Source organism: Tamandua tetradactyla, chromosome 22 (assembly GCF_023851605.1).
Source record: "Tamandua tetradactyla isolate mTamTet1 chromosome 22, mTamTet1.pri, whole genome shotgun sequence".
In the NCBI taxonomy this organism is placed as follows: domain Eukaryota; kingdom Metazoa; phylum Chordata; class Mammalia; order Pilosa; family Myrmecophagidae; genus Tamandua; species Tamandua tetradactyla.
This window is the reverse complement of record NC_135348.1, coordinates 19,086,832-19,097,375: the sequence shown is the minus strand read 5'-3', so window position 1 is coordinate 19,097,375 and position 10,544 is coordinate 19,086,832. Positions and strand designations below refer to the sequence as shown.

The following is a 10,544-nucleotide window of genomic DNA, read 5'->3' as shown; positions in this document are numbered from 1 at the left end:
CTGACTGGTTTGCTCTCTGGAAGGAAGAGGTTTTATTTCTTGGTTACAGATCCAGCTTTTAGGCAAGGGTTGCTATTTTGTACAAAGCACATTTCAAGCCTGATTGTGTTGTCGTACAGGAAGAGATCCAAGGAAAACTCAATGTTTTAGGCAAACTGGTCAGTTCCAGATCTTGACTGAAATGTATTCATTCTCTTACAGTTGGTTTGGAGAAGTCTAGGCTGTCTTTTAACAAAATGTCAAACTCCAGACATGAATATGAGCAGAAAATTTTGCTGTAGTGTCAGTGCAGGAAGAGAAGCCATCTAGAACTTCACACACACTCCAACAATTTAATGTGCATTTCAGGAGTCACAGAATTTTAAAGAGATATCTGGGAGAATTTTAATACTGATATGGGAATTTTCAACAAGCTTGACATTCATACCAGTTGTTTTGTCAAAATGGGATATATCTACAATTTTTCCCAAATTACAAATTTTCCAGTATTTAGACTATTCAGATAGCCTTGCCTTCCCGATTTCAGAAGGGTCCTTTTGCTTTCAGTTCTTCTGGATATCATTTAGATTATTTTCCTTTTCAGTAGGATTTGAAAAAAGAAAGTACGATGAAAAATTGGTACTGCCTTTTTTTGTCCTTTTAGACCACAGCGAACAATAGCTCCTGTGTTTGCTTGTGACAGCAGTGTACCTACTAACTTAATACTGGATATGAGCCAGGCTATAAATGAGGTATGCCCCTCACGGAACGGAGAAATCTCTGAATAGCAAGATACATGCAAAATACTCGGAAGCTTCTTAGATGGCAACTTAATGTGAAATATTCTCCTTGCAGACCACATGAGCAGAATATAATTGGCATGGATTCACTTCCATAGAAACTATAAGGATATTTGGCTTTCTGAAGGGAAATTTTTTCAGGAAGCTTTGTGGAAACAGCCGAAGATTAGGCATGTCTGGATAGGTTTAGATTTACCTGTGAGGAGACATTTAATGTAAAATGAATAATAACGTAGCATTTAACAAGCACCAAATATCCGCACAGGAGTAATTTATATTTAGAACCTTATTTGTTTTATTAGGGCTTCCCAAAGTGGGCTCTTAAACCATGTCCTAGCTATATTTTAAAATTAAAACAGAAATAATGCATCTTTTCTTCATTACTTCATTGCTTAAGCCAAGAGGGCTTAGATGCCTTCCCTGAATATCGAATTCTTTCCAACACTCGAACAACAAATTGAAAGAGATTATGGGTTTGGTGAGCATGCTGGCCAACCAGCTGCATCCTTTGCAAGTTCTGTTAAATATTTTATTTTCTCCAGAGATTTTATTTCTGACTCTCAATTTATAATGTGGACATTGGCTAGGTATCCCAAGATTTAATGTAGGTAGCTGAATTCTAAAACGGGTAAACATGAAAAGAGGCCTGAGCTGTTTTGTTTGTTGGTTGGAATGGAGATTGTTTTAGGTTTTCCACCAGACACTTCCTTACTCTCACTCTACATTCCCTGTTCCCCAGGGTAACTAAGAAGAATTTTTTTTTTTCTACTAACTCCAATTTTTTTTCTTAAAACATGCCTTAAAACACGAACTAGGACTTACATTCCCGTTTTACATACTTCTTTAGCGTTTCTTTTCGTTTTTCGCTTCACTTACCTCTATGATCACTTATAAAATCAGATTTCCAATCAATTATTAATGGTAGCATTTTGACAAAAGGAAAGAGCCCTACTTTTCGTGTAGCTATTCTTAAGGATAGAGACTAGAGACTAGTTTTCATATTCATGGACATAGAAGAAGCATGGTGCTCCTAGGTGCTCATTATAGGACTGAAACTGCCATTAAATATCCGACAGGAGAGTTTATTTCCTAGTCCTCGGTTTACTCAATCTGATACATGCAAATGTTGTGATAGATGTTTTCCCATTTTTTAATCCTAATATTCTATGATTCGGAAATTTATAATCCACAGATGTTGATTCTTATTAATGAAATCCTGTGCCCTTGACCAAAGTATTCTCTTTATGTTCTCCAAGATGTAAAAAGCATACCTTTATGAGAGTAGTAGTTTAATTTGGTTAAACTAAAGTTGTCAAGCACTCCACATTTAATATTTCATATTGTAAGAGCTGTTCACTCTAACTATAAGGAAGACATGACTAGAACGGACTCTGGCAGTAGTATTTGGCATTTGCGGACATCTGAAATGAAACCAGTTTACCTTTTCATTCTCTTCTTCTGTCCCCAGGAACCCAAAGCCAACCTCTTTACATTCATTTTTCTGGATTATAAATATAGAAGTAGGGTTTGCACTCATTAATCCCACAGTCTCAAGACTCTTGAAGTAGTGGATGTAATGAAAAAGGCACTGTATTAGAAAACAGTATTTTAATAAAGGACCATAGAGTTTTTTTTAAAAAGAGAGGTATCTAAAATAAGATAATATTGCTAAAGGAATCTTAAAAGGATGATATTAAAAGAAATTTTCTATGTTTGCTAGAAAAAATTCCTTGAGTAATTATAATATCTGGGAAGAAGAAAATCTAAGTTAGTTAAAAGTTCATACTCAAATTCAAAAAGTGTTGACTGGGAAACTACCATGTTCCAGGCACTCTGGATGATGCTTTAATGTCTTCATCTATTTAGTTCTCACTGTTATAGTGTAAAAAAAAAGTATAATTATTCTCTTTTCAGATGATGAAAATGAGCATAAGTAAAGAACTTGCCCAAGAATTTAAACCAGGTCTTTTGGCTCCTGTATGAAGTATAAAGTATGCTGGATAAACACCGTCTGAATTTTTTTTCCCTCAAGGTTCTCACAATTATTAGTAACATGCTATGCAAGTGTTTTCTAAGGGAAACCTTAAACTAAAAAAACAAATGATTTGAAAGTAGTATATCAAAACAGGGTCTGCTTTTTTTTGTTTTTGTTTTTTTTGTAATTACATAATTTGTAAATGAATAGATGCACTTAGGTAAGCAATCCTTTATGAGTTTGACCAGGCCAAAGTAATTTGCTTAGCTAGCCTCTTTTTTTTTCAAGAGATAGTGCAAAGGTAAACATTAACCTATGTCTCAACAATTACCAGATTAACAGAATCCATATCAATTTGGATTTATCTTATAGCCTTATGGGAATATACTACAATTATTATGACTCTATTCTAAGTAGCTCATTTTGTCTTGTGTATTGAAGGTTGTATAATATTAAATCTTTGAAAATGGTCAAGTTGTTACAGACAGCATGTTATGCCACTTTTCAAAGCTCAAAATAATGAAGAATTTTGGATGATTTATATCAAAAGTTGGTAAGACTTTTCAATATCTAATGTCTTTTAATATTCAAGGAAAAGAATTCAGCAATCAGTGCCAAAGTTCCCATTTTCGCATCTGAAAATGTCAGAAAGAATGGGACCCAGATTGGTTTGAAAATCAAGTCACGTGCTGTGCTGCTCTTTCAGCCTGTGTATTACTCAATGAAACATTGTCAAAGGGAGAAATGTCTTGCCGTGTGGTTTTTTGGGGCCCTGCCTGGAAGAAACAAACCTTGGAGGGAAGGGATAACTGGGAAGAAAGATGATGATTTTCATCAGCACCATTCCTGCGATTTCAGCACCTTTTTTTCTCATGGGTAGGCACGGGGAATTGAACCTAGGTCTCTGTCATGGCAGGCAGGAATTCTGCCACTGAGCCACTGTTGCACCACCTTTCAGCCCCTTTTTGAATCTGCTGGGGCCCACGTGCTGGGAAGGCCTAGGAGCTCAGTGGGGACATGCAATGCCATATGCATAGTGTCAGGCCACAGGAGGAGGGTTCTTTTCCTCTATCCTCATGCAGAGAGGCAGGAACCAGGGTACTGGGGGAAAAAAAAGCAAGTTCCAATTTATAAAGCACAAACAGAAACAGACACTTTAATCGTGATTTCCTGAAAACAAACTCATGTTTACCATCACATCATAATTGTAGCTCATTTGCCTGCCAGGCAGAACTCTGACCTCTGGCCTCTGAAGAAGACCAGGTTTACTCTTATCTTTGGCTGACCATGACCTGGATTGAGGTAAAACACATTCAAATAAAAAAGACCCAGCTCAGAGGCTTATCCTTCTATGTTCCCAAATATCTTTCAGCTGCCCAAGGAATGTCTTCTTAATAAGAACACACATTTCTCTGCTCCCAAAGAACTGTGGTTAATAAGAAAGAACGAAGACAACTCTTCACTTCCTAGAGAGGAAATCTTTGAGTGGACGGTATTCTTTCAGGTTCTCTTCAAGGGAACCAATTAAACACACACACACACACACACACACACACACACAACCCATTGCCCTAGGTAAATTCTTCCTCCAGTTCAGTTCTCTGAGAATGCCCTCGCCATCTCTCCTATTCCCCAGGAAGCACCTGTCTCTCCAATCGTCCTTTGTTGGTTAATGACAGTGCGTCAAGGGGAAATAGCATTTCCTCTATGTTAGATGTTCCTTTGTTAGAGCTGTATCACATTCAGGCATTTTTCTTTCCTTTCCTTTGATGGAGAAAAAATGCAGGTTGATGAGAAAGCCCTGACTTACATCACCAGATTACCTTTGAATTTCTAAAGCCATTTCATTCGGATCAGTAGGGCTTGAATATGCTTAGACTCAGAGTATATAATTGAGAGTTTTCTCTTGTAGGTCCATTTTCTTCTGAAGGGTTGCAGAATTGGAGCTAATAGATAAAGGGCCATCAAGAGCATTACAGTTAATTTGGTAGGATTATCCATTTTGTAATATTCGTAAATTTCTGTCAGCCTCTTTACATGCACCTCTTCTGTTAGTGTTTCAATTACTATTTGGGGGTGGGAGGGAGGAGGCAGATAAGTCCATCATCAAATATACTTTCTTCCTCCTGTGATATTTCTTCCATTTTGGAGTTTTAGGGAATTGTGCTCATTTTTGTTTTCAAAGTACGTAATCTATGGCTCTTTGGTAGCAATACATATGACTACTTTTTAGTGTAGTGAAACTTTGATAGTGCCTCCCAAAGAACTCTTGAGGGAATGCAAAAGTAAAAATTTATAACCAGTAATTTCCCTCCCATGCCATGCCTTTGTTTCCCCCACTTGTGGTTATAGCTGAAGCTCCCCTGCTTCTATTTGGCAATCAAATTGCTGATGGCATGTCCTTCCAGCTATCCTCACAATGCTGGAAATTCTGTGGTCATTTTTATCCCATAGCCTGGAATCAGGATTTTTGTGACATGAAGCAGTAACTTGGGGTAGCGCCAAGGGGATGAAAAAAACAAAGGGAAAAATAATGTACGTAGGCCAACACAATGTACCAAGCAGTTAAAGCATAAAACGTCAAGACAAAAATAATTTATGTTCCTCTAGAACAAATTGAGGCAGATGGGAAATAGGGTAAAAATACAGAATTCATGGGTTGGCCTGAAAAGAACAAAGACTGACCTAAACATATTTACTGCATGAATCTCTGTTAATTGATTAATTCATTAAGCAATTATATATTGAATTCCGGCACTACACTAAATTGTACTAGAAATATCAGTAGACTAGACCTAATCCCTGCCCTTGTGGAATATATAGTCTAATGAGGAGAACATATCTTATTAAAATATATACCTATATACAAATGTGGTAAGTGCTACAAATGAAATCCATATTTTGAAGTCAGAGATCCATTTATTACATCCCACAGGCCAAGTACATCCCACAGCCTGTTTTGCATAGCTGTGAGCTAAGAATAGTTTTTACAGTTTTAAATAATAGAAAAAAAAATCAAAAGAAGAATAATGTTATGACCTGTAAAAGCAATATAAAAACTTCAAATTGGAGTATCCATAAATAAAGTTTTATTGGAACACAGCCATGTTTATTGCTTGCCTATTGCCTCTGTACTACAATGGTAGAGTTGAATGGTGGTGACAGAAGCCACCCTTTGACCTTCATGCCTTGCCTGACTATGGAAAAAGTTTGCTGACTCTTGCTCTAAGGGAGTGAGTTTAAAGTTGTTTTTGCCTCCTTGGTAAAGGAAAACATTGGTTGCAATACTTCTAAAAATGAAGTCACTACCAGTCACAGATCTCACTTCGATGGAAACCCCAATTACTACTGGAACCAAATGGAAACACAAGGAAATTAAGGGAGTTTTGCAGGAAATCTGGTTTAGTCAGGGGAGATGCCAAGGCTATATAGTTATATAATTTTAGTCAACTTTCACTTTCCATTTCCTCTGAAACCACTCATTTTTATCCTACTTAATATATATTGTATTGTATTTCATTAAGGCTAATTCAGACTTTTTATTTCTTGCATATCAGACTCAATTCATTGTAGATGAAAGTCATCAGGAACTGGTAGATATTACCAGCCTCACCGAAAACTTGTTTCATTTAAAGATGATGATGTTGGGCGGGCCAAGGTGGCTCAGCAGGCAAGAATGCTTGCCTGTCGAGCAAGAGGACCTGGGTTCGATTCCCAGTGCCTGCCCATGTAAAAAAAAAAAAAAAGATGAAGATGTTTATCTGTGTGTTGGTTTTAATGAGGGGAAACTAAGGAATTGGAGAAAATGCTGCAGAAATAGGGGAATCAGAGGTGAAGACTCAGATTTTTGGATTCCTGGGCTTAAGTAACCTTGAGCCAAGTAAACTCTTGGCTCTAAAACAGTATATTAGAATCTCATATTGTCATGAGTGTTAGATTAGATAATGATCTAAAGTGTTTGGCACAGTGCCCAGTACATAGACATACATCTTTAATGACCCTTTAATTGACATTATTATCTCTAAGCTACTTGAAGTAGGGACCATGTCATATTTATCTTATTTTTCTAGCATGTAGCAAGTGCTCAAATGTGTTTTATGAATAATGTGTATATATCACATTTTAAAACATCTATAAAATAATACATTTTTTCTTCTTTTAAAAAATTAGTGTTTGAAGTTTTTAATGCAGTATTTTCTTTAGTTCATGGCAATATCTGCAGAGAAATAATACATTGGAGAGGTTGCTAGAATGTGGTAACAATTGCAATCCTTACCTGAGTCATGTAAATGCACAATTGATGCTGAGAAAATCAAATCAGTGATGCAGAGAAAATTGCAAGAAGTTCCTGAAATGCATATTTTATGCAAAGAAATGAAAATGCTGATATCAAGATGATAAATTCGGAGGCCAGAAAATAAGAGAGCCAACCTACACTAATAGATAATCCCAGAAGGAGAGAACAAGACAAATGGAAATGAAACACTAATCAAAGATATACTGAAAGAAAGTTTTCTGAGTTAGAGAAATACCTGATTAGCTTGCTTGTCTCTATTTTCTAGTTCTTCTTGTAACAATCATATCTTTCTTGTACAATTACCTAAAAGTACCTTATGGTGGATTATTGGCTATGCAAGAAAAAATAGACTCTTCATAATTTGGCAATAGTCAATATGCATATTAACTTTCTTTCTGTCAAAATTAAGCAGTTTGAATACAGAGATGACAAAAACCTCCTCTTGCGACTCATACAAATTTGAATTAAAGCACTAACTGAAGCATTAATCTACTACACGTGGATAGCATCAATAAAATTGCTTATCTCCTACAGGCATCCAAAATCTCACCCATGGATTTTATTAATTATTTAAGTTTAGCCACATGTATAATATTAATTATATATATATATATATAGACAGTGTATATATACATGTATTATATATTTTATAATATATATTAACAACATATATATTAACAATGTATATAAGCGAAATATTCCTCCTGGCTTGGGACAAAGTAGCCTGTAAAGGTGAATATCACAAAATCCTTGTCATCAAATACACTGATAATTGGGCTAGGAAGAAAAATGTGTGCAGATAAAATACAGGAATGAGCAAAGAAATGGTCATGAAAAGTGCAAAATGAGGTTTGGATAAAGAATCAAGAAGCTTCTAAATTGAACATTTGGACATGGGTTACACGAAATTGGCAATTTCAAAGCATGTGACAGAGTTGATTGTGGTGGAAAAATTCTTCTGGTTCTGATATTGGAGATCACTTTGCTGTAAGGAGCTGTTTTAGTATTGTCACAGAAGGGCAGTTGTTTTGGGATTGTTCCAGATCTTGGGAATGGAGCCATTTGATCGATGTTTCCTGTACACATTCTCCTCTGTGTCCCAGCTCCTTCCTCATCCTCACAGTAAAAGTTTTTTATTGAGACTGTTCTATAACAACAGCTAATATTTGTAAAGTATAAATTCTGTGTGGGGCATTATCCCAAGTGTATTATTTAATAATCAACATGTATTACTCAACAATCTGCTTAACAACCTTAAAAGGGAGGTACTATTTTTATTGTCATTTGATGGATGGAGAAACTGAACTAAAGAGAGTTTAAATAACTTCCTAAGGTGACACTGTATAAATGGTAGACTGGGATTTGAACCCAGACAACATGTCTTTTTAACCATTATGCTGCGCCACCTATGGCCAAGCCCTGTAATTGGTGCTATAGTATTCTTCGCAAAAAGTGACAAGATAGAGATTATCTTCATAGTCATTACATGACCAAAGTCACAGCAGTAGAAAGTGACAAAGCTAGAATTCAAATTCTTTAACCATTGCTGCCTTTTAGTGAATTTTAGACAATATCCTCTAAGCAAAGAATTTCCTTTAAGCAAGAATTTCAATCTTAAGAAAAATGAAGAATTTCCTCTAAGCAAGAATTTCAACCTGAAGAAAAATGTCATATACTGTGACTATGTAATATATTTTTAGAAAGGTGATTTTTCTTTTAGGAGATCTCTTTTGATACAGATTTTCAAGAGAACTTTGTTTTTTGTTTTAATTTTTTTTGGATAGTACTACATTTAATCCTTGGTAACAAAGTTTTTTATTTATAAATACAGGATTGAAAAATTCATGCATTTCTTAGCTTCCTTCCCAAAGGGGCATGTTGACAACAACTAAGATAAGAGTCACCTCAGTATGTTAGACCACACTCAAGCTACAGTAATTTCACAGCGAAGGAACTTATATACTTATTATGTTTAAACTCTGTTATCTGATATTAGAAAACTCTTTTGTGCTTATTGCATGTACAGATAAAAGTGGAATTGGCATTTAAATAACTTTACCAGTCTAACAAAAAGTATTTTCTATTAGGAATGGTTTCCTTGAAAGAAAGTTGGACCAGTATTCTTGAATGTTTAGTAGATGATGCTGAGAAGAATCCTTCATGCAAACTTGAAACTCATGACCCAGTTAGACATGTGTCTGAGTTTTTCCAGTGAGAGCGAAGATTTTGAGGGGTTTCTGGTGTCATGGACTATCCATGGCATTAAGTTATTTGTGGCAAAATGGGTGAAACCAATTTGTTGCCATACAAATTGATCCTCTAATCACCTGTCATTATGTTCTAACTGACTGATTCAACCAAAAATATCTTCTTATTTGGTTTATTTACCTTGACTACTTGTGTACCTTTAAATACATTTTTCAACCTTGGCTCTTTTCTACATACACAGTGAAGAAAGCAACTATTACTTCCATACTAAGTCCTTAAATAGTAAGTTGAATTAATACAATTTTGAGGAAGAGGGGATTGTCAGGTAAAAGTGTTACAAAAAGAAGTTTTTAAAAAGGAACTACAGTTTGTCTGTTCAAATTTGACCCAACTCAAGTTCTCTTTGGGTAAAAGCCAACTCAAAGTATGTCTCAAGTTTCTGGCATGAGAGAAGCATATAATGGTAGGAAATTTCAGACCACCTAGTGATTTTAAATATCACAGGAAAAAGTTTGGTTGAGTTTTAATATCTTTTTCCTTTTAGAAAAATAGATTTTAAATGCTAATAAAGATGAATCTCTTTGAAAATGAGAAAGGAAATGGGGGCATGCTGTTCATTTAATGATGGACATATAAAAATGACAGCATAGTAGGAAGCAAGAGCAATGATGTAAATCTTTTAAAATGAGGATATTAAAGACTTTTTCTGGAATGCTAAAGGCAATGTGTTAAAGGGGATAATTGTAATCCTACCATTACCAGGGTAAAAAGCTGAAATGGTTTGTGGGAATAAGTATTTTGTGGTTGTATCTTTTGTTTGATTTTTCTGATGGTATGCAAATAAATGATTAATTGAATATATGTCAATATTGTTTTTTGGAAAAAAAAGAAAACATATATCTTTATCAAGTGGCTATTCTTGAAGGGATTAAATGTGTCTATCCTTAATGGAAATGTTTGTTTTGTCTCCTTTCTTCTCTTTCTAGTTTGATCACTGTCCTTATTACTCGGTCATCCTTCAGCCATTTCATGTGTGGCTGATGCAGAGAGTACTGAACCCTGTTAAACACAACGTGCACAGACCTAAACCAGAGCTTCACATGCTCATAAGTCCTTTCCTAAAACATTTGAATATTTCTGAATATACTTTTGGGTAGGAGCTCTGAAAGCAGTGCCTATAAGAGCTTATGGAGAAGCTCTCATAATGCTAAAGAGGTTCATACAAGTGGAGAGGAAAAGTAAATTAAATCTTACCTCTCTATTGAGTGGGGATAAAAGCTTTTAC

General features: G+C 35.4%; 1 non-coding gene across 1 annotated transcript; it reads left to right on the top strand.

The window, feature by feature from the left end:
- The first annotated feature begins 6,400 nt into the window (after positions 1 to 6,400).
- On the top strand, positions 6,401 to 6,482 carry TRNAD-GUC (transfer RNA aspartic acid (anticodon GUC)). The gene has a single exon. It is a non-coding gene; the product is annotated as a tRNA-Asp (tRNA).
- Positions 6,483 to 10,544: the final 4,062 nt, after the last annotated feature.